This window comes from Leptopilina boulardi, unplaced genomic scaffold (genome assembly GCF_019393585.1).
Source record: "Leptopilina boulardi isolate dan_hultmark-lab unplaced genomic scaffold, ZJU_Lbou_2.1 LbouV2_107, whole genome shotgun sequence".
Lineage (NCBI taxonomy): Eukaryota > Metazoa > Arthropoda > Insecta > Hymenoptera > Figitidae > Leptopilina > Leptopilina boulardi.
This window is the reverse complement of record NW_026137649.1, coordinates 96,797-122,843: the sequence shown is the minus strand read 5'-3', so window position 1 is coordinate 122,843 and position 26,047 is coordinate 96,797. Positions and strand designations below refer to the sequence as shown.

The 26,047-nt window shown below is 30.6% G+C and overlaps 1 long non-coding RNA gene across 2 annotated transcripts in view; it reads left to right on the top strand.

Annotated features, from left to right (window-relative positions):
• LOC127276962 (uncharacterized) overlaps positions 1-26,047 on the top strand; it is a 169,055-nt gene that overhangs the window by 77,868 nt on the left and 65,140 nt on the right. For both annotated transcript variants that reach the window (XR_007842290.1, XR_007842291.1), the window contains exon 3: positions 9,985-10,085. This is a non-coding gene — a long non-coding RNA (uncharacterized LOC127276962). The remainder of the gene's footprint in view (positions 1-9,984; positions 10,086-26,047) is intronic.

The following is a 26,047-nucleotide window of genomic DNA, read 5'->3' as shown; positions in this document are numbered from 1 at the left end:
GAAAATTTAAAAGCCCAAATCAATATAGAGAAGATTTTTTCTCTCTCCATTTGTCCCGATTGACTGTACATTCGAGTACAAAGGTTTAAATTACTGAAAAGGCCAGGAAGAGCATATGCGCGCGCGCGCGTTAATTTTCCGAATGGTTGTTCACTCATGAGATCACGAATAAAAAACGAGGAAAAATAAAGAAGGAAATAAAATGAAATTCGATTGGTAGTGAGGGGGTGATGTCCCCCGCTGGTCAAAATCAGCCACTCGTTTCCGCTTCTGTCAACTTGATCGCTACGATTTCTTCACATCCAGTTGGTCTTTGCAGTGCCCTCGTGGTTGAACGGAATTGATTTGGTTGCAGGGAGAGACCAACATTCACCCCTTGGTGCCCCTGGGGACTGATCCCAGCTGCGCAAGGAATGACTAATACGCCAAGCGTTCGGGGTGTGGTGAGATTTAGGGGGGCTTCCTACAGCAAGGGGGATTGAGAGATGAATCCAGTCCAAGCACGTTTGAGGGGGGTCCGGATATGTCGTTACTAAACTATATTCTGACTTTACACTCTCCCTTGTCACTAGTTTCGCACAGTTTTTCTATATATACATATGTATTGCTTCCCTTTTAGTTCCGGAAATTAAATATTATTTCCAAAATTACGTACAAAATTATCAAATAAATATTTATTTCTATCTAATAATTATTATTTGAGTCAATTAAATGCTGTTTGTTTAAAATCCAGAAATTATTGGTTCAACTTCAAATACAGTTTGTTTAATTCAAATAAAAATTATTTGGTTCAAGTAAATATTTATTTGACAATAATAGTCAAGTAACCAATTATTTGAATCAAATAAAATTTTTTTTTCAGTGTATAAAGGTTATATTAAACGTGGTAAAAGTTTTAATACGTATTAATATTAATTTATTTTTCAAATAATTTATGTTTTTTACCAAAGAAGAAAATTTTCATTTATTTGAAATGTTACACTTATATAACCTCAAAATTATTATCAGAGGTCAAGATATGACCCTCCCTTTAAAATTTTAAAACTCAAAGGAGAACATAACCTTAAATTTACGTTGAAGGTCAAAAGTGTGGAGGCGAACATAACCTCAACATTTGGTCAAAGTCATAGAAAAAATTTGACATTACCCCAAAATTAGGCTCAAAGGTTAGAAGGACATCATCCGTGGTACATCTTAGAAACAAATTCTTTAAAATGAAATAATAAATTTTTTTAAAAAGAATTTGGATAAAATTAATCTTTGAAAACATAAAAACTTATTCCGTTCCTAATTAATTTTTCAATTGCAGAATAGATGAAAATTTAGTTTACGGGTGCAAGTTAAAATATACCGTGTAGAAATTTATCGTGGCCTTCCTAGAAATAGACTAATGCTATAGACATTATTTGTCGTGGAAATTTATTCTGAAAAAAAACTGTCCTGGCCCCGAAAAGTAAATGTACAGTTTTCCCTTTATTTTCTTCAATATGAATGCTTGTCTAGAATCTGGCTAAAATTTGTCTAAGACACTGATTTTAAAATTCAGTACAAGTTCGTATAGTAGGTTGTCTAGGAATTAGCCAGGCCCTTGTCTAGGATCCTGACTGAAGAATTTAGTACAATATGTCGTAGAGAATGTGGCACTGCGAATCCGTTAATTTAGCAGACGAAATCAGTTCTTGACATAGTGCACGATAAAAGCAAAGCAAAGGTTTATTATTGTAATTTATTTTGTTGTAAAGAAAAAATCAAATTTATAAATCTAGTGATTACAATCTTTATATAATAAATAATAAAACTTGACAATTTTGAGCGAATTTTTTGTGATTGCAAGAATATATGTAATTAGTTATCAATATACAAGTACGATTTTTGTATAGTGAATGTGTTTCTGTTTTAAAGAAAAAATCCAATTTAACAAAATGTATTACAATTAATTTTAAAAATAATTGTAAGAGGAATTGTGTTATTACACTGTAATAATTTAGGGAGTTAACGGCAATAGGAGTTGGGAGTTCGATTTTTCGAGTTAAAAATCAACTCGAAAAAGGAGTTAATCAAGAGTGGAAGGGAGTTCAGGTTAGGGAGTTCAGTATCAACTCTCTTTTGAGTTATTTTATAATGGAGGATCATATTCTCCAACTCGTGTAAGGAGTTAAAGTTGAACTCCCTAATCTGAACTCCCTTTGCTATAACTCCTCAATGGGTGGGACTTTTATAGCATCCCCTGGGGAGTTGAAATTCAACTCCTTTTTTTACAGTGATAAAAAATACTTTTGTAATATAATTTATGTTAAACAAACGAAAGAGTAAAATTGAAAAATATTCTTTTATATTTACAAATATCAATTATACTCTATGCAGGTAAAAACCCAGCTTTTTTATTATCGTAGAACTGGCTAAAATCACTTTATTTTACTAGACAAGGACTAGACAGAAGACCTGTTCAAAATCTTGACGTTGCTAGCGTTACATCCCACGTTCAAGCCTGTCCAGTTTTCCCATCTAGATGCTAGGTTAAATCTAGCACAACTGGACAGTTTCTCATACACTTCCACGATAAATTTCTACACGGGATAGTTTATGTTCATATTAAAATATAAATAAATTTCTACTGTTCAAGTTTAAAAACTTTTTATTAAATATAAATTTAATAAAAATAATATTTAATATTTTTAGTAAATTTAAATAGAGTGTTGGCGCGCAGGGTGTGAAGCCCCCTAATATATATACATATATATATGGATATGTCGTAAAGAATTCGTGAGCTCAATAATTTTTATTTGTATGGATATATGAGTACAATAATAGTTAATAACAATAACAGAAATATTTTCATTTAAATACATTTGGTTAAAGTAAAAGGCAACAAAAACTATACTTCTTTTTTTCTGTGGCTGATACGTTTGTAGAAAAACACTCCGAATATTTAAGAATGGTACATGAAAGAGGTCAAACGGAATGAGATTAATTCAAAGATGATTTCATCTCAAAAGTATTTAAAGGGCTTGATGAAGATAATAATGATGATGTACAGAAATATAGACGATTAGAAAGATAATTTAAAGGTTAAGGGTCAAAAATATAAAAGGTTAAGGACTGCATTATAAGCCATACGGAATTTCTAGCGCGTAAACGAGCGAAAATTTGCAGAATTGTGGAAGGAACATAAGGGACGAGGATGTGATGTTTATTTTTGAATTTAGTATATGTTCATGTGTGATCCTCCGCAGTTTCCAAGCAGACAATGTCATTGACCCATGAATCAATGCGTTATTGGTGGCTGCAGCAACCATTATTGCAGGCAACATAATATGATGTGTGTGTATACAAGCGACACAAAGGAGGTCGAGAAGAAGAGAGATGGAAGATGTCAGTCGATGAGACTTTCTTGGCGATGGTCAAAGAAGAGTAAAGGGGGTCAATGGTTAATCTAAAAGGACGACCCGCGGAGTGTACGCGTCGTTGGCTAATCATGAACCTTAATGGATCCAATTGTCTCGAAAGAGAGGAATCGCTTCGCACGCTCGATGTATATGCGCGCCACGAAATAAAACCACATCCTATATATATATATTCTTGCGTGTCTGAATCTCGCCTTACGATTTTTATTTTTTGAATCGTGAAAATATATTTTTGTTTCTGAAACAAATTTTTTTTTTTGTTTCATACAAATAATTCAATAAATTTGGTGTAAATTTAAGAATATTGTTGTTTAGAGACTTGGAAAACTGCAAGATAATTTGGAGTAGATTTTGTAAAAAGTCTCAAGTGACCAGAAGATGGATATCTTTGGGGGTTGGAGACAAAAAGTATATCGGTACTTGATCGATCGACCTCTCGATTTGGAAGCGTCGCGTAACACTTCGCTGACTGTATAGATAAGTGGGGAGTTGAGCACAAAGATTGGTAGACGTAGATATAGAGAGGGGGGGGGGATTAGGGAGGATAAGAAAAAAAGGGAAAAAAATCTTCGGTCCATTACGTTCAATCGATCACTATTCCCTTGACTCTCATTTCTCGTGAAATAAACTCGCACATGTTCAAATGTCCAGAGAGCGAATATCTTATCCAGGCAGATTGGACTATAAACAGGTGGATTTGTACTATTCTTTTTCACAAAATGGAGGTCATAACATGAGGAGAAATTCAATTTTGAATTACTTTCTGCAGAGCATTCAACCCTAAATATATATGTATGAATTTGTACATTTAAATATAATTCCCAATTTTACGTAAAATATAGGAAATTTTGCACATTTTTTTCTTTCTCAGGAGTGAGAAACTTATTTTAGTCAGATTTTGAACTGCTCTTGACTGCATTGCATTATTTATAGTGAAAGGTCATGTGAAAAGTTCTTTTGCTTGACAGGCATAAATTCAATCTTTTCTACAAATTAACCAAATCGTTCGGGACAATCAAACATAGTTGCCCGATTGAGTTTAAAGGGTTTGGGTTGATGAAGTGCCTGATAAAGGCGAGGGTTAGAGAGGAGAAAAAGAGAAAAATGTTTGCAGCAACTAAAGCATCAAGTACGTCCTCCTTCAATCACTTGAATTGTAAAGGCCCCTAACACGAACTTTTACAAACTATTGACGTTTCTTACAACTTATAGAAAATCAAATTTTTTTATTCAACCTAGTTAAACTTCATTCTGAAGCTACAAAATTAATCTCTCATGTCTTCTTGAATACATCTGCTATACATTACACGAATAATAATTTACGTTTTGTCGCGTTTTGTTTGTACTCTTGATTCTACTCTGAGAAAAATGAATATGCTTTTATTTTTTTGTTAGCTAAGATAGTTAATAATCAATTGGCATAGCAAAATGTGTTAACTATGAAAACTACACGGAGAGAAATAGATGGTACGGGGTACTATCCAGATAGTACCAGGTACCATATTTGATCTTACATATACGGACAGCAATCTAGATTCTATCAGTTACTATCCAGATTGTACGGGGTAACATCATGATTGTAATGGGTAACATAACCATACTTTTTGTAACATCTTTGATAGTACCGAGTAGCATAACGATAGTACCGGATAACATCTACTTTTTCCAATCTTAAGATCATAAATATTTCTCTCCGTGTAATTATTAGCTAACAATAATTGCTATCCCTATATAATAATTGAATGATGCTGTTTTCATTGTGATTGTATGCATTTATCGCCAACTATAAGTGCAACAGCAACAACTAAAACCAAGTTTGTTTTAGAAAATATTAATTATTAGCTTTAAAATAAAAAAAGAGTATATTTAACTGTCATAGTTTCCAGAAATACGAGTTTTAAAAAAATTTCTTTTATTGATTTATTATATTATCGTACTATATGCCCTTAACTCCTTCCCTGTTTCAAGAAATAATAATAATAAATGTTTTATAATTTTCTCGAAAACAATAGAGTTACTAAAACCAAATGAAATTATTATATTAATACTGATTCCCTATATAAAAATATTATATTGATAAAAAATTTACTTTAATCGGTGATTGAATTTCACTCTCCGGAATCAATATATGTATATATTGTTGAAAATAAGTTATGATTCTCGTTTCATTTTTTTTCCCTTTATTTTTCTCGGAACGAGTTTTTGGGGATGTTTGTGTGGCTTCTTGCAATAGCACGTGGGTAATAGTTAAACAGAGGGATCGTCGAGCGAGAGATGAAAGCAGAGAGAGAGAAAGAGAGAGAATGGATGAGATGTACGCGTGCAGGCGGTGGCTTAAATTGCATTCTGGTGCTGAAAAGAGGTAGGGTGGCGGGTCATCACAAAGGAAACTCGTACTAACCAGGACATTAGCAACAACTCCCCTCCCCCGTCCTTTTCGACAAACAAGTTCAGCATCTCTTTCCCTCTCACCTCATTCGCTCTATCATCCATAGAAATAATGTTCGAGTCTCTCTCTCGCTCGTTCGCGGTACAACTACACCCGTTCGTTGTTGGAAAAGCAGGGGGGGGGTGCTCCTTTCCTATGTCGTTTGATATTGATTACGAGGGATGGCGAGGAGGGATAGGAAGCCCAGTCCCTGATTTTATACCCCGATTGGCACATTGCAGCCCGATGGCCGCTTTGAAGTTTCCAGAAGAACCGCTCTCGTTTTTTTTCTTTTTGCCTCCCCATTCTGTTTTAGAAACCCCCCTTTTTTAGGTTACAATCTCCGGCCAAGCCGAAATGCAACGAGGTCAATGTTCCTTTTGTCATTCGGCTACTGACGCCTCTCCTTTCTTTTGTTTATTTTTCATCGACGCCCTATCTACTTTTAGAGACTTTTCTCATGTTACTATATGTATATGTGTATGTAAATATAATAGATATGTGTATTTTTTCATTTTTTCTGTTTGTTTTTAGCAGGTTTATTTTATAATAATACAGTGGATTTTTGTTAGAACATTTTAAGGAGCACTTTCTAATTAAAGAGAATCATTACAGATTATTCTAGTGAGATGTATCACTTTTTACTAAAACTTTAGTAAAAAAAATTAAAAACTACTAAATCAAATAGTAATATTTTAGTAAAAATTAAAAAAATTCTTACTAACGTGAATGAGTAGATCATTTTTCACGAATTCTTTAGAGAGTATACCATTTAGTTTGCTAAGAAATATTTCCCTTTTACTGTTCCTACCCAAGCAAAAATTTCTGTCAAACGCCGATATTGACAACAGGCGCAATCATACACCAATATTGGCTAGCCGACAGTTGGCTTACCAGTATTGGTTCAGTGCTGATATGGATTAAATTCTGTACTGTGCCAATACTGCAAACCAATACCGGCATGCCAGTATTATTGAGACAGTAATGGCAAACCAGTACTCGGTCAGTATTAATTCAATACCGAATGCCATATTTTATAATATTTGAAGAAATTATTTGAATAATAAAATAAAGAGTAAAATGTTAATATAAAAAAATAACAATTTAAAAGTTATTATAATAATTTATTATTATTGATAGTTAATGCTATGAACGCGTGCGGTTCGAGCGAAGAGTCGGTTCTTCGATCCAGCTGCTCAATTAATGTAAAAAGCAAAAAGAGCCCTGAATTTTGAATATATACCAGTGCTGGCTTATTAATATGGTTGCCCGTACTGGCAAAATACAGAATTACTGCTTAATTCCAGTTTTGAACCAGTAGGGGAGAGTGGGCAAAACCGGGTAACCCCAGTTTTCCATGATAGGTATTTCCATTTGTGTCACCCATTACATATATCTTTTATATTACAACCAACATCATTTTAATTATATCACCACTATATAAAAATTTATTTATTATATTTCATGCGACTTTTAAATTTTAGGTCAAAAGATAATCCATTTTTTATCGAAAGTAAATCACTTAAAAAACTTTTTGTGTCGATATATTCGTTTCGGCAAGCAGTATAACATCTTTTTCAGCATTTATTTACGAGTAATTTTCATTAAAAGGAATTGTTAATTTATTAACAATAAGCTGAGAATTTTACATTTTGTTAAAAAATGCAGTGCGGGGCAAAACGACCTTATTTTCTCATTCTCTAATGTTCAAGGAAGAATTTTCAACGAGATTTGAACTAATTTATTTGATAGGTTCTTTGTAAACCGAGAATTCCAAAAATCTACCCGATTTTGACCCACTCTCCCCTACTGAACGCCAGTACTAAGCCATTACTAATAAACGTTATCATCCCAAACATATGCGTGTATTGGTTCAATATTGGCGGTCAGTACTTTGCCAGTAATTGCCAGTACTGGCGCAACACAGAACGCAGAAGTATATACTTCTGAAAGGACGTTGAAGTATTTGAATTTGTGAAGATTTTGTGAAAAAATGGATGCTCATAAATCTACTTTTTTCATATACCGACAGGCGTTTTTTTTTTTTTAATTACCGTTTCTCACGAGGACTCGAAGGAAATGGGAAACATATGTGACTATAATCTAGAATTTCAAACACTTGTATATATATATATATATATATATATATATATAAGAGAAAATTTAAACTGGACTTTTGAAGATTCTGTTTTTGTGGATTGAAAAAAATAACTTGTGTTAAATTCATTTTTTCCATCAATAGGAAAAAGTAAGTCTGAAATATTTACTAAAAATCATGTTTTACTTCTTTTCAGAATATAAAAAACCATCATGAATAATATATGAAAGAAATCAAGTTACAGAGTATTAAAACGCGCGTAATATTCACTCCTAAAGATATGTACATTATACACACGGAAAAAATTTCTTGTAGCGAAAACACTGCAATTTTCAGAGTAGACAATTGTATAAATTGTCATGTATAGACTATAAGAAAATTGACTTTTTGACATATAAATTGGGAACAGCACAATTCTATTTGCGTTAATACAGAGCCATAACGCATGCGCAAAAAATGTAAGTGTGATATACTCTATGAGATTTGTTTGTTTCCCAAAAGTCAGCATTTTATATGAATACTTCAACTGCGGTTTTTAAAAATGGTGCTATAGAGATGCTGTGGATAACACAGGAAACTTTTTTTTCTGTGTATACTTATACAATTTAAAAAAAATTTAATCTTAATTTAATACATTGAAAAACAATTTTTTTTTAGTTTTAGATTTTTCGGATTTTCTTATTTATAACAAAATAAGACGGAAATGGATTTATGTTTTATATATATATATATAATTAAATTCAAAATTTAATTCCACTAAAATGTAGGAAAATGATTTCGTCTGGAATAATCACTTTGATTGTAAATTTAGAAGCGAGCGAGCGACACAGTGAGAGAGAGAGAGAAAAGATCAAAGATAAAACCCGTACTGCAGCTTTTTCTCGAACCTGTAAAAGGTTCATTCGTGCGTCGTAGTCGTCGTCGTATATAGACCCTTCTTTTTTCCCTTTTGTTTCTCTGTCCGCATTTTTATAAAATATGAAAGTAAAATATGACGGTAAGTTAACACCATGTGTGTACATATCATGCATATAGTCACTCTGTATTATGACAACTTTACACTGCTTTACACATTAATTCTCTCTCTCAAATCAGGATATAGGCATATATGTATTATGAGATTATTTACACGAAGTGCAAGTTAGAATGTTATTATTGAAATATGCGTATACTTGTTTGGTATTTAATAGTATTGCCTCATATTAATTAAATAAGCAATCCTTCAAAATAGACGAATGTATTAAGTTTCAAAAACTAAAAATTGTTTTATTAAATTTAAATCACAATAATTATGAAATTTTAATACTATTTATGCATTATCTAGAAAAGTGTATAACTTTTCTATCGATAAAAAAGGATAGAAAATTTTTAAATTCAAAAATTAAAATATACCTTATAAAAAATTGACGACTGGCGCAGTACTGCACTCTGGCAATTTTGGCAGTGAAAAAAATATACATAAGAGAAAGACAGACATATACAAGAAATACATACATATATGTATTGTACAGTAGTGTGTATTTGGAAGAGGGATTTACATTAATGCATTGCCAGTATTTTTGCTCCATTCGACAATGACGCGTCTATTGTGTTCCCTTGTGGACTGAGAGAAAACAGAAAAATGACTGAGAAAAAATAGTGAACGAAAGAGAGAGGCCACGGGGATCAGTCACTCGCTGTTGATTACACGGACCATTATGCAAGTACAACAGCACGCGGCATAAGGGGTAAAATAAAAAAAAACGAAAATACCGGACTATATTGCTACGTCTCGATTTACTAGAATAGCGTCTCTTTTGCATTTTTTTGTCTCAAGATTCATTTTGGAAAATCATATTTCTTTTTTGTATTCTTAATTCATTTATAATATCACTTTTATTTTTATTTATAATTTTAAAGTAGTTTAAACATAAATTTATTTAATTTCCATTATGACATTTAATAAATTATTAAGATATATAGTTATAATTTATTTTGAGATATAGTAATTTTTTTGATTAGTTTACTTTTTTCGGGTATAATAATTTGCTATAATTTAATTTTTCCATTTTCAGAACATGCAGTGACTAATACAGTTCAATTTAGTCAACTTTTCTTTTCCATTTAAGCAATGTGGAAAATATCAAATTTTTGTTATCAGACATATAATCTTAAGGTGCGTATAAAGCTTGATTTTTTATCAGAGAATACGAATATTTTTTATATTATTTTATTTCTCTACTAACCCTTCAGTCTCCGGTGGACCCCTAGGATCATATGTGGGGAATCCCTTTGCCAGTGAAAAGTTTCGTAGCACCCCTGCATTAACATTAATTATTAATACTGATGATAAATAATTCTTCCTATAAGTTGAAAAAAAGTTACGGAATTCCCCTGTTATTATAGAAACCGATCAAAACTTAAAAAAACTAATATACAATAAAATTTGTAAATACTCGATAATTTAATTAATTATATTATATATTTTTTTTACTTTTAAATTAGAAAGTTGGTCTAGAGGAATTAATATTTTGTCTTTGCGTAAAAAATTGCAAATGACGACAATTGACAGTAGCAGGAAACCTTATGTGTTTTCCGGTTTCTTACGCGTCTTTTTATCCTCGACACACTTGCGTAATATATATGTATAATGACAATGACGACGAAAATGAAGTTTGAATGTTTCAGAACTTTATTTTTCGCTATATATATATACCAACTTAAAAACATTGCTGACCCAAAACATCAGTAGGTCTTTATACTGCGAATAGGCAATTAAAATAATACAAAATATTTGCAGATACATTTTTCTGGCTAATAATGAGATATTAACGAATATTATTTATCGGATTTTAACGTTTAAAAATATACTAACTTTTCATTATACAGGGTGTTCCAAAAGTATGGAAACTTGCAAATATCTCGAAAAGTACGAATTTTCGTAAAAAATGTTCAATACAAAAGTTGTTCCAAACAAAAAGATCTACATTGTTGAAACCAAAAAATTGGGCCCCGGGCCCAATGTTGGGCCCTACAATGAAAAAAGTAGTTTTCTTAAATGAGACCACCAATTTTGAATATCAAATTCGTAATCCCCATGAAATTCTGCGTTCAGACATGTGGTATAAGTGCCCAAAAGATTGGGCCCAATCCAAGATATCGGGCCCAACATTTTTCGACAAAGAAATAAATTTAAAAAATCGTATCTGTGGGGGTTTTTGGGTCACAGGATTACAAAATTCAAAGCTACTTTTCAAATTGAGCACAGAGCCCAATGTAGGATTCCGCGCCCCAATGTAAGGCCCACAGTAAAAAAATTAGTTGTCTAAAATAAAACCCACTAATTTTTAGTATCCATTTCGTAATCGTCATGAAATTCTGGATTTAGTTTTGTAGTACAAATGCCAAAAATATTGGGCCCAATGTCTAGGATTGGGCTCAAAATTTGTTGACATAATCATAATCGTTGTGAAATTCTAGTCTCAAACTTGTGGTACAAATTACAAAAATATTGGATCCAATCCCAGACCTTGAGCCCAACATTCAACATTTTTCTACAAATCAATTTATTTCTTTGTCAACAAATTTTGGGCCCAATCCTAGACATTGGGCCCAATATTTTTGGCATTTGTACTACAAAACTAAATCCAGAATTTCATGACGATTACGAAATGGATACTAAAAATTAGTGGGTTTTATTTTAGACAACTAATTTTTTTTACTGAGGGCCTTACATTGGGCCGCGGAATCCTACATTGGGCTCTGTGCCCAATTTGAAAAGTAGCTTTGAATTTTGTAATCCTGTGACCCCAAAAACCCCCAAATATACGATTTTCAAAATTTTTTTTTGTTTGTCGAAAAATGTTGGGCCCGATATCTTGGATTGGGCCCAATATTTTGGGCACTTATACCACATGTCTAAACGCAGAATTTCATGGGGATTACGAATTTGATATTCAAAATTGGTGGTCTCATTTAAGAAAACTACTTTTTTCATTGTAGGGCCCAATATTGGGCCCGGGGCCCAATTTTTTGGTTTCAACAATGTAGATCTTTTTATTTGGAACAACTTTTGTATTGAACATTTTTTACGAAAATTCGTACTTTTCGAGATATTTGCAAGTTTCCATACTTTTGGAACACCCTGTATGTATATCATACTTAAAATTATACTGCCTTGATAAATCAATATTTTTCAAGTATTTTTATTATATACCATAATTAAGTATATATATACAAGATACAACCCGTGCAGAAAATTTGACTGAGCCTTGGTCGGGCCCAGACCAGGCACGACCGGGGCCATGCCAATTAGCCTGATCTAGAATCCTGGTCGGGACCCGACCAGGGCCATGGTAATTTGCCCGATCTTATAGTAATAATTGTAATTTTCAATAAATTATAATTATTTATCTCTAATTGATAAATAAAACAATAAAATTAATCAATATTATTTTATTTTATGAATCTGCATTTAAAAAAACACCTTATAAAATGAAATAAAAGTTGAAAAAAAATATTTGAATAATTGTTTCGTTTACTCTCTAAATCTGAATTAGTAAAAATGTTTACTAATTTAGATTAGTGACTCACTTTTTGCTTATGAATTAGTAAAATTTTACTAATTATTAGTAACTTTTACTAACAATTAGTAAAATTTAAAAGACTCACTTTTTGCTTTAGAATTAGTTAAATTTTACTAATTGTTAGTAAAAGTTACTAATAATTAGTAAAATTTTACTAATTCATAAGCAAAAAGTGAGTTACTAATTCAAATTAGTAAACATTTTTACTAATTCAGATTTAGAGAGTAAAAAATTTCATAAAATGCTATAAATGTATTTTCACTAGTTTTTTACAAATTTTAAATATGGCAACCAGGCCTGGCCCTGGTCGGGCCCATAGAAATTTACTAACCCGGGGCCAGAACAGGAAATCAGATCGGGGCCAGGTCGGTAATCGGGATGAAAAGTGGCAATTTCTGCACGGGAAATTTTAAACATTTCATAAGAATTTACCAGTTAATGACTTTCAAATTGATTAGTTATCCATGACGGATCGATCAAGTCTTCAAATACATCAAAAAATACTCTCAGCGATAATATATATCAAGCTTTGCGTGCAAGCGTTTTTTTTATCTTATTAAACTTGTGTTTTTTAACATCTTGATAAAATGTGATAATTTCGTTGCTAAATTTTTAGTTAAGTATATTATTTAATTGTGAATTTTTTTAAATTAAAGAGTATCTCAAGTGGTTTTCCCCATGCATTCTTCATTTTCTTCTCAATGCCAAAAAAATGTAGTTTAACATTTTGTTTTTTTATTTAACATTCTTTGCTCAAAATTAGTGTCATGTGATTGTTCTAATTCCACGCATATAAATGTTCTCTGTACACAGTAAAACGAGAAAAATAAAGTCTTAAACCGTTTATACCTTAAATTAAGCCTCAAAAATAGGCTAAAATCAAGACCATATAGTATTTTCCTGAACTACATATGGAATAAGAACAATCACATGACACTGTGTCTCAATTGTCAGTTTTTCTATAATTTGGTTTAAATGAGCTAATATTTTAAAAAACACCCTCATATAGAGCAGTAATTATTAAAAGTTGAAGCTAATCGAAGAATATTTAATTTTTGGCTGGAAACATTTGAATAAGAATTACCCATAATTGAAATTGTTTATTGATTAACATCTAATCTTCGCGTTATGAAATATAGCGATACGACATTTACCATTTTTTATACAATACATGTATTTGAGTTGAGTAAATTCGACAAACATCAATAATCATCAATTTAATTATCTAAAAATAAAATTATGAAATTCTCTTTTATATGAAAATTGATGGTAGTTATACAAACATCAGGGTTATAGTTATACAAACTCAATGCTTTTAAAAATTAATAAATAAAAATAAATGTATAAACAACACTGAAAGAAATGCTTAAGGGGGGAACTGTCCAATATATATATATGGCTGGGGTTTTGTTTTGAACTATGGCGATAAAATTAGGTTATGTTCTGGAGCGCCTTAAAGGAAAGTATTAAATAACCGACCTGATTGTTTTAATAAAAGGTAAATTCCATCATTTTTCAATCTCTTGGTTACCTACGTATAATGTCTGATAATATAAACCTAAAAAAAATTAGCTTTCTTGTGGGACAATGGAAGCGCTCACTTAACAATTAAAAAAAGAATAATAAAATTTTTATTTTTTCAATTTTATTTTATATCAACATTTTTTAACATATCCTACCTATATATTTTATAAAGAAATTTAAATTTAAAAAACTAATACAGCTCTTTTAAAATTAAATATAAAATTTTAAAAACTTACACACTTTATAAAGTAAATGAAATACATATGAACATCACAAACATAGCTTTTTTAGTGTTGAAATATTGCAAAAATTAAAAAAAAAATCAAAACAAAATATTGCCATATGTAGCTAACACCAAGGCTCCCATTACCCCACAGGCAAAGCGAAAATCTAATGAAATTTGCAAAATTTTGCCCCCTCTTCTCTCTCTTATATATATATAGAAGTGGAATACCTGTTTAACTAGTCATACCTGTTATGCCTGAAAGATTGCTCCATAGGACATTTCCACGTATAGCTTCCGATTCTATAAACCCTTCGAGAGAAACTTTCTTGTTCGAAAGAAAAAGAAGACGAAAGGATAGAGGGAGAGGAGGGATTTCGATCATGTCGTTATCCGATGCACATGTTTCCCTCGCGGATCACGAAACATTTTTATCGCCAACGACAGCGTCGATCTTACATTTTATAGAGATCTCATCTTTAAATTTTGCTTTCATATTCTGCTTCTTCTCTATCTATATAGATATGTTTGTTTCACTTTCGCTACTTCAAAACGATCTTTAAATTGTCATTTTATTTCCATTTTTAATATACAGATTCAAAATTTAGATAATTTTTAATTTTTATTAAAAAATGAAGATTATAATGTAATCTAATTATAACTGATGTTCCTATAATAAACTTGACTATATATATATATATACACACACACGGTGCTTCCCGAGGTGTATTTATACGACTATACATAGTTTTATTTTAAAGGCTTTTTTGTTTCTGCTATTTAAAAACAATACGTAATTTCTTATAAGAGGACTACTATGTTAAGATGCGCTAAAAGATGTCCGTTTTCGTGAATTTTTTTGATAGGTATAAATTATAAATTGACACTAAATGGCCATACACTTTCAAAAAATGAAATAAAAAAAAATCGATTTTTCTGTAAATTATAAATATAGTAGACCCCTTAATATAAGACATTTTTCATTTCAGCTATACTATCAAAAAAGTCAATTCTTTACAAAAAATTTTCTGACAATATAACTAAAATGATTACACAAATGAAATATATGTATAGAATTTATCCCAACTTGTCAATGACGAATTTTTCTTTTTCAGATTAGTTTAAAGGACAAGAACCAATTTTAAAAAATTGGTTCTTCTTTATTTTGGTCCCGAATACATTTTTCAACACTAAAAATCCTCAATTAAGGCGGGGAAATATTAACTCTTAGGAAAAAAAAATTCTTTTCGTCGATTCAACGTTGGTAACTTCAATGTCATACCTGTCAGCAATAAATTCCACTGAAAACACAGAAATAGACACTTTTTTAATTTGTGAGCTAAAATATATATAAATAAAAACATAATGATTGACATTCTTTTATTACGATTCCTGGATCCTGCGGTGAGGTAATATATTGTATAGTAAACTATTAAATAATTCATCTTTTTGCCGGCATCCCGAAGTCATTATTAAAATGTTTTATTCTATATTGTTATATTACTTGATCGATTAAGTTTGTCTTTGTCTCGTATAGCAATTAGTGAATATATAAGAGAGGCGATGTAAAGTGGGATTCTTAGATATACATATATACAAAAGTTCAAAGGAATACGAGGACGAAGAAGCTCTTCGCATAACGGCTTCCTGCACTCAGGTGCCGCTTCCTCGTTCTCGAGCGAATCACCGGTACTCAATGATGTTAACCCGCGCGAAGTGGCTTTGATACCTTGATCCCTTGGTGCCATAGAGAAGAGGAACCGTTGTTACACGAAAAAAAGAGGTACCGTTGTCCCCGTCGACACAACATCCACCGCAATCAAGCGAACCTCAACCTTATTTATATATATAATACACGTCTCCAGTCTCCAAAGAAGTTGAAAGAGTCAAAACTTCTTATTTAATTTAACCTTTTTTCTTCCCATCACAGTAGGACTTTTTCCAGGGCAGGGTAGGCATCAAAATTATTTCAAAATCACAGAATAACTTTCTCTCTAATTTTGAATTAGTCACTTTTGACTAATTCATCTACACCGATTCGTTTATAAGTAAATTAGTAACCAGTAATGATTAATTTTTAACCAAAAATTGATTGAATTCATTAGCTAATCTTATTTTTAGGTTATGTTACATGACTAAAAAATTAGTAGATTTATGTCTACTAAATATTTTAGTAATTTTTTTACAAATAAATAGTCAAATTTAACTGTTAAATTAGTTGTTTTCTACTAAAAATTAATTATTTTTTTACTAATTGGAATAGGGGCAATTCGTCCACGGTTTTATTGTATTTTTTTCTGTTTTCCGTGGATGATTCTCATAGCTCGAAAGTTTTACTTGAAAAGTTCCGCATCCATTGTTATTATTATGATAATTATACATACGAATTCAGGGAATTCTCTTTTTTTGATTGAATATAATAGTTAAATTATGGCGAACACAGAAAATTAAAAGGCATTAAAATAAGCTGCAACGCGTCTTATTTTAATCCAATTTTGCTTATTTTAATACCAAAATGGATTAAAATAAGCAAAATTAGATTAAAATAAGAAGCGTTGCAGCTTATTTTAATGCCTTTAAATTTTCTGTGAAAATTGAAATCTCGTACTGATCGGTATTAATTTTGAAATTATGTATAAATATTTTTTTATTTATTTTTTTGGTACCGTTATCTTCGTCGACATCAGTTCACCGGGTCAATTCTATATACATGCTGCAAAAAAGTAGCCACATTTACCTCCCACTATACTGCATCCATTGCTCCTCGTGAACACGTTCTAAGTTCTTGTGATCTATCGTTCACGCGCACAACTCCAGGAAGGGCTGTCCCTCTTACTTAGTAAATCATTGAATAAAAGGTGTAAATTTATGTTTGCCAGAGCTTCCTAAAATTAAAATCAGTTTTTATTAAATATTTTGGATGTAATGAAGACTTAAATATCAATTATTTCTATTTAGAGTTGATCGTCTTTGTGTATTTTCAATTTAAAATTTCAAAACATAACCTATATTTTTTTTGCTTCTAAGGTCCCTTTCTTCAGAGCGTGTCATATATTAATTCATAAATAAAAGTAAATAATTATTAATTAATTAATACTATTTCAAATACTTGGCAAAAATTTTTTTTCTAAATAATTCTTGATCTATATACCTTAAGCCGAAGAACATAACAATGTGGATTGAAAATCCTAAATATAATTCAAGCAGTTGGAATTCGTGTATTGACCTGTTTAGACACGATCAGCGTAAACGTGTAAATTTTGTAATTTTTATGTGTTAAATATTAATTTTCTTCATCGTCTTATATTTGATATTTAATTTTCACATTAGAAGTGAATAGTTTTTTATCGTCAGAAATAATATATGATACTACGATTCGATTGCCGACTATACTCTCTAAATTTGTATCAGCGATAAGTATATCACTGCTATACCAATCAGCGTATATACGCTGAAAAATCAGTGAAATTTCACTAATTTATCAGTGCCTATGCGCTGATTGGAATCAGTGGTATACTTATAGCTGAGAATATGCAAGATTTCGCTGATTCAAATTTAGAAAGTACACTCTTAATTTGAATCAGTGAAATTTCACTGGTGAAATAGCTACAAGTCGGTTACTGATTCATTTAGTGAAATTTTCACTGAAAATCAGTCATATATCACTGCTTTCCAGTGAAAATTTCACTAAATGAATTAGTAACCGACTTCTAGCTATTTCACCAGTGAAATTTCACTGATTCAAATTAAGAGTGTAAGGTTATAGTGATATATTTGAAATAAAGAAAAACAAACTCACAGTGTGATATGTGGATGTGAAATCACCTGACAATCATTTTGAGCTTGAAAATTACATATTATCTTGTAATATATGTATGTGTAAATGCGTAGGAAAGTGTTGACTTATTGATTGATAATAGGGCGTGTATAAGAAGGGGGTATTTTGGTATATAGAAGCTTTTAGCTGTGGCATTTCTCTATACTACCTTCCCTCGAACAGCCTATGTGAATTTGTATTCTAGGAGTTTGCGGTACATCCCCGTCTTCTTCATAGTTGGGATCTCTCGGTCATCTGTTGCGGTGGTTTGTGGCCTCGCCTTTGCAGGCCACGAAGGCCACGTATTTAATAGCGTTACTCTCTATGCCCGTTGTCGTCTAGGAGAAAGAGAGAGAGAGAGAGAGAGAACTTTACGGGACTCCCGATATACCGCTGTGTATCTCTTCCTTATCAGGCCAAACTCAAAAAACTATTTTCTCATTAGTACCTTTCTTCTATTAACCGTTTTAAAACATTTTTCTTCTTCTCCATTGCATACCTTATACATACATATACAGTGAAATTTTCACTAAATTCTCATTTTTATTTGAATGTTTGATAAAGGATTTTGATTAGAAAATTTTCGAGATTTTTCAATTCAGAATTGATATGCATAGATGAGTATGTTTGTGACATTTTTTTTTAGATTTGTTTTGAAAGGCTATTATTGATTCGTTCTGCAAGTGGAAACCTGTTCCATCAGAGTGATCCTTGGGAGGGAAAGGTGGAGTAGTGACCCTACCGGAAGTGGCTGAGACGAGAGAGACTCGATCTCTTGGAACGCTACAATGAGCCTACCGTCTCAGGGTATGTAGAAGGGGGGGGGTTAAAGGGATTATGGCGGAGTACCAAGGGATCTCTATATATACCATTACATCGAGAGAACTCCACGCGTGATCGAGTTACCTGGACGAACTTGCGATGCACATATATACAGGTGAGGTTAGGTGCCTTGGGGGACAAAGAACCGCAAGAAATACCGATGCACGTTGCGTTAAGTCGATGTCGTGACTCTTTATTTCTTATTTATTGACTCCCAATAAATGTAATGGTCATTTTATCCATTTTCATTTAAAATATTTTAATATAAAATGTATAATTTCAGTCATTAAATATATCTTTTATATTACAACCCACATCATTTTAATTATACATATAACCACTATATACAAATTTATTTATTATATTTTATGCAACTTTTAAATTTTAAGTCAAAAGAAAATCCATTTTTATCGAAAGTAAATCACTTATAAAACTTTTTGTGTCGGTATATTCGTTTCGGCAAGTATAACATCTTTTTCAGAATTTATTTACGAGTAATTTTCATTAAAAGTAATTGTTAATTTATTAACAATAAGCTGAGAATTTTACATTTTGTTAAAAAATGCAGTGCGGGGCAAAACCTGATATATTTAAATACATTACACTATGCATATTTAAATTTTTTCTCAAAAGAATCGACATATGTATGTTCCGAGATCGATGTTTAACTTTCGATATATCAATTATTTACCATATCGATAAATAAACGATAAAAAATCAATAAAAATATGAAAAATATCGTTTTAAAAGATTTAACTGCTGTTATTCATTATTAATATAATATATTTTGATTAAATTTATTGAATATTAATTATTTTCTATAATTTAAGTGATAGGGTAAGTGTACTAATTACGGCGAGTGCACCAATTACGGCGCGTTCATAAAAAATAACTATTATTACTATTATATTTAATATAACTGTTGCCAAATGAATAAAAAAAATTATTTCAATCTTTTTTTGATACAAATACTTATAAAGATGCACATTTAAACAATTATTAATTTAATTATTTGAGATCAAATTTTTTTCCGCGCCGCAATTGAAACATTTTTAAGATTTCCATTGGCTTCAATTTCGGCGGGCAAAGTATCTTCAAAATACACGTAATTTTGGTCACCGAAATTGATACACCGAAACTGATACAAACTCGCCGCAATAGAAAATTACGGTATTAGTTTTAATTTCTCATATTTGTTTAAATAATCGATTTTTATAGAGTTAAAATTTTTTTTTAATATCTTAATAACATAAGCTTTAAGTTTAATAAGTCTTAAATTGAGTTTATACAATAGAAATGTCGAATTTTCTATTTCAAAGGTGTTTTGACTCGAATCTCGCCGCAATTAGTGCATTTACCCTAATATATAATAATAATTGTATAAATAGTTAAAGAATATTCAATGATTTACTTATTTTCTTGACAGTACCTGGTTTTGCCCCACCATCGGGGAAAAACCGGGTACTTTGCATTTTTTTGAACAACCTTGTCTAAATTAATCAAAAATTTTTTTTGATGCCATCGACCTTATTTTCTCATTTTCTAATGTTCAAGGAAGAATTTTCAATCAGACTTGAACTAATTTGTTTAATAATTTCTTCGTAAACCGAGAATTCTAAAAAAGTACCCGGTTTTGCCCCACTCTCCCCTATCTATTAAGAGGCGATCCTCTTTATATATTTTCAGTCCGAAAATCATAAACATAACCCAAAATAATTATATTGATGTTATAAATTAAGCTTTAGGATCCAAATAAAAATCGAGATAAATTTTTTAAAGCCGCCTATATACAACTCCAATTTAATAATTTATTAAATCAGGGATCAATATAAATAGTGTTATGAATATAACCTAAAATTTTGTTTACCGTAAGGTTCTATTCGCCGTGTCACGACACATATGTGTTTGCACTCTAAATTAGAATCAGTGAAAATATTCGGATGAAATAATGATACTGAAGTCCGCAACGTTTTCAAAAATGAAAAATTAAAATAGAATTATTTTTTCATGTCAATTTATCTCTAATTTTGAATTGCACAAACTTTCAAGAAATTAATACTTTTATAAAAACCATGTTACCCCCGAATAACTTTAATTTTAACGCAAAGTAATAGATATTGTCTAATTATTTTTTCGTTTTCGTTTATAAAAACGTTGCGGACTTCAGCATCATATGAAATAAAGAAAATTCGTCCACGAATCATGCACATGGACTCAGGCTTATTGATTGAATAATACATTACATATTTATACCAAATCACTTGTGGACTTATCCACTACGTAATAATTCTAGCGTTTCAAATGCATGAAACATTTTAATCAAAACACCAAGTATCTTCCCCTATATTTATATTAACGCTGTGTCTATGAAACCGTGAAAATTTCAAGCGTTAAGTTGCAGAGCATGAGTAAGAGAGTGCAAGAGATGAACACCAAGTATATACATACGGTCGCGTCGCAAATTGTCTGAATTAGCTTTACAGAAGGGTCGATCTTGCTAGTCAAAATAATATTTGTCTCTTATTTTCTTGACAATTTTTACTAAACATTCATTAATTTAGTTATTTTCGAGTTTAATAATTTGACGAAAGTAAAAAAATATTTGTTTTTTCTGTACATCTATTAGATAGTTAATTTTTCTCTATGTAAATGTCAAAAATATGATGAAAGTTAAAATAATTTGGGACAATATATTTTCAGTCTGCTAGATTGACGTAAACCAAGTCGAAACGAGACTCAATTGGCATCTTGCACTTTGGAGTCGGAGCTCGAGTCCATACAATTATTGTGTAGGAAGTTGATAAAAATTTCATTGTTCTATGTTTTTATTTTCAGCTAAAACCGGCTAAAACTAATTTATCCCGAGGTGGGTGAGTAAGATTTTTTAAAGAATTTGACTTTTTATTTTTCGTTTGCAGAAAAAAGTAAGAATATCCTTTTTAATAAGAATTAGAATTCCGTAGGCAAAATTTAAGGCCTACTTTTCTGGGAGTATAAAGTGGGGTTAAACAGACCCTCCTTAGGTGCCTGGAATGTGTGCAAATTTCCCTTTTTTCCACATTTGGATTCAAAGTAGGGCCTAAAAATAGATTAAAATATTAAAAATTTTGAAATTGCTCTAATTCTACTCATTTTGCTTTAATTAAAATAATTAAAAAAGTATTTTTTCTATTTTTTTTGTATTTTTTTTATCGAACAAGTCCATTTTTAGCTTCATCAACCAGTCGCAAATTTCCCTTTTCTCTATACTCGTCGGGTTAGTGGAAAAACATATACCATTTCAGAAAATCTTTTAAAACCATACCAACTCGTGAAAGCCATATAAAACATACAATTTCGGATGACATTTATAAAACATACCATTTCAAAAAAGTTATTTTTTTGCTTCGATTTTAAGTTGGTAATACTAACAAGAAATAAATAAAATGCATTTTTAAAAGAGATATTCATATTATTGCATTAAATAATATAATTATCTCTTTTAAAAAATGCATTTTACTTATTTCCAGTAAGTATTACGAACTTAAAATCGAAGCAAAAAAATTACTTTTTTGAAATGGTATTACGATTTATAAATGTCATCCGAAATGGTTGGTATGTTTTAAAACGATTTTCTGAAATAGTATATTTTTCCACTAACCCGACGCATTATTATTGGATTTAAAGGAGGGCCTACGGAAGTCTAAAAGATCCAAAAGAGGGCTTATTCAGGGTCTGAGAGGAGCTAAAGAGGATTTAAATTTCGACTCGGGATATTTTTGTCGATTTCACTATATTTATTTTGATATTCTCCAAGTCGAGAGCGAAAATAGACATCGGAAAAACAATTAAATCATAATGATATTTTCAAATTTACACGGAGAGAAATAGATGGTAACTCAGTCGAAAATCCTACGCTATGTTAAGCTGAACAAAAAGTTGTTTTGAAGTATTGAGATAACCATTAGAGAATTGTGAGACAGTAGATAACTAGCTATAGAAAACTTTCAGGAAGCCTGTTATGGCCGATTTTTCGCTTCCACGGAAAGCTTGAAAATAACAAATTTTGTACGTTTTAAACAAAGCATTCAAGTAGCTTTGAGAGAGTTATCAAAGAGTTGCAGGATTTTGCATATATAAAAAGAAAGCGTTCAGGTGGCGAAAATTAAATGAAGCGTCATGGATGTTTCAGGAAACAGCGGAAAAATGACAATGATCAAAAATTAAATTTAACCTTTCTTTCCATCTTTATTTGTCTCGTAAAAATATTATGTATTAGATTATTATATTTAAATATTGAAGAATTAAAGAAAAATTATTTACGTCAGACTCGGTATTTCCACAGTAAATATTTTAAATAAATAAATATTTTAATAAATAATTAAAATATTTTGTAAATTTTTAACTTTTAGTACATTGTTGTCAACCAAAATTTGTAACTAAAAATACGCTGTTAAATTCATTTTCATAAATTATGAAATTCTAAAAGAATAAAGAATATATTATTTATAAAAAATATTCATAAATATCAAGTATAAAAATAATAATCTTTTTTTTTAAATGTTAAATATTTTGTCTTTTTTTTAAGAAATTGTATTCATTATTCAATATAAAAGGTTTTCACCATCTTCGTATTCCTAACCCCAAATTTTGCTCAAGTTATATATAATTTTTTTCGTATATTTAAAAATAAACGTTTTCTTTGAAAAATAATTTTTATATAATATATAAAGAATAATTATTAATTGTATAAAACGGATTTTCAAATTACTATAGAATTTTTATGATTTTTCGATTTAGTTTAATTTAATGAAATTATTCTAGTTTTCAGGAAGTGTAAAAAAGGTAATTAAATTACATATTAATTTGCAACTTGTGAAAAGCAAATAGAATTGCTTTCTTACACATTAAACCAGGCATTAGGAAAGCATTCACCAAGCAAACTGGTAGACCTTTTGCTAGAAGCTGTCCACAGATATTCAACAAGCTGTAGAAAAAGCTTCCCGTTAAGAAGTCAGAAAGCAAATATCACAGAATTTTAGGTCTAATGTATAAATAGTTGCCATGAAGCTTTTGAAACCTTCATAACAGTTACCTGAAGGCCATGTGAACCCTTCAGGGAAACTTACGATTTTCGACTGGGAAGAACTTATAATCTTAAGATGGTAAAAAGTAGATGTTATCCGGTACCATCATTATGCTACTCGGTACTATCAAAGATGTTACAAAAAATATGGTTATGTTACCCACTATAATCTTGATGTTACTCCGTACAATCCGGATAGTAACTGATAGAATCTAGATTGCTGTCCGTATGTGTAAGATCAAATATGGTACCTGGTACTATCTAGATAGTATCCCGTACCATCTATTTCTCTCCGTGTAGTATAAATTATATAAAAGTGTGAATTTTTGTATTCATATCATGAATACATATAGCTTTATAGTTATATTACTTACTTTATAATTATTCGACCGGAGTGGATGGTTTTGTCTGACTTCTTATTAATTCTTATTATTAATTAATGCCTGTGCAGAAATCGTAATGTGGGCCTCATGAGGTACTTACCAGTTTTCCCGATCTCTTCGATAAGTACCTTGTCGGGAAAACTGATCAGAGCCTCACAAGGGTATAATGCTTTTCCTCACCAATGCCCTATGTAAGGAAAACTGGTGAGGGACTAACCAGTTTTCCATACGAATACCCCATTTTTTTATATTATATACTATTCAAATTTGTAAATCTAAAAATATATTTTTTGTTTTTTCAAAAATATATCTTGTAAAAACTGCTCATTAAACAGAAAAACCTAATCTCAAATTGAGTACAAAATTTATACTCAATTTGATACGCATCAAAAATGAGACAGGCAGATGGCGCCACGTTCTATGTCATTTAACATGAATTCATTTTGAAATGCAACAAATAGTCCAAATTTTTCTGTGTAATGAAACATATAGGTATATTTATTTTTTAGAATGATTTTACATTTTTATATTTATATAAATTTATATAGCTCAAACAGGGAAAACTGATGATGCCCTTACCAATGCCTTACTTTAAATAGGGCAAAAAAGGTCCATTTCTGCACGGGTGGGCATGCAATGGTTATATAAAAATTTTAAATCATCCTACTTATTTTAATATAAGCCATTCGGTACGTGTTTAAAGCGAACAAAAAAATATAAAGTCCCTTTTTCAAAATTTAATATTTTTAAGATGATAATAACTTTGGATAGCATGGCAGTATATAATGTTACAAGATGTAAACTCTATGTAAACCCTTCATAACAGATCATCATTTAGTAATAAATGAAAGTTGTGTTATTTATACTCTAGGACTTTCTTTATTTCTCAAGGTCGTGAGAGGAACTCATCGCGTCATTAGAAAGGAATAAGTACATAACTTGTCACAAATGGAGTTACGATCGCGTAACGTGTCGCAAAATCACGTTTTTGTCTTTGACATAGAAACTACATAGACTTAATTGCATTTCAATTGAAAATTAATTCCCATTAGTCTATAAAGGTATAGTCTATATATAAATATTTTATATCTACTTGTTGAAATAGACTCTATTGACGTGTTTATGCGATTGTAACGCATAAAGATTAAGAACTAATACTCAAAAAAAATTTTTTTTTAAATATAACTTTACGATATCCCTGAAACTTGAAAATAACTAATCGATTTGTTCATATTAATCGATTAACAATTTTTGATAGGCTACTTAAACTTTTTTAGTTTTTTTATACGTTTACTATAATAATTTGATACTGTAACTTACGGAAATCATGGAGATAGTATGTAGAAATATACACACTGTTACGGCAACTTAAAGATCCATTTAATATAATTTTTATAAATTCACTTATGTAATAAAATATAATTTGAAGAAAATATTTTTTCGCACATATAAATATTATAATTTTACAAATACACGTTAATATTTTTGTAAATATCACTTAAGGATGATGAACGGGGATAATTATATTTCACATAATAAATAAAAAGGAGAGCCGAAATGTCTGGGTGATATAAATTGGTCCACTTCTGATATGTTATATTACTCATATGAAATATATATTTATTTATCTATTTTTTTCTAAAGAAGAGTCTACAGGTTAAATTAGAAACGCGGGTTCCGAATAATATATATATATCTTATTTCTTAATAATTGAGAT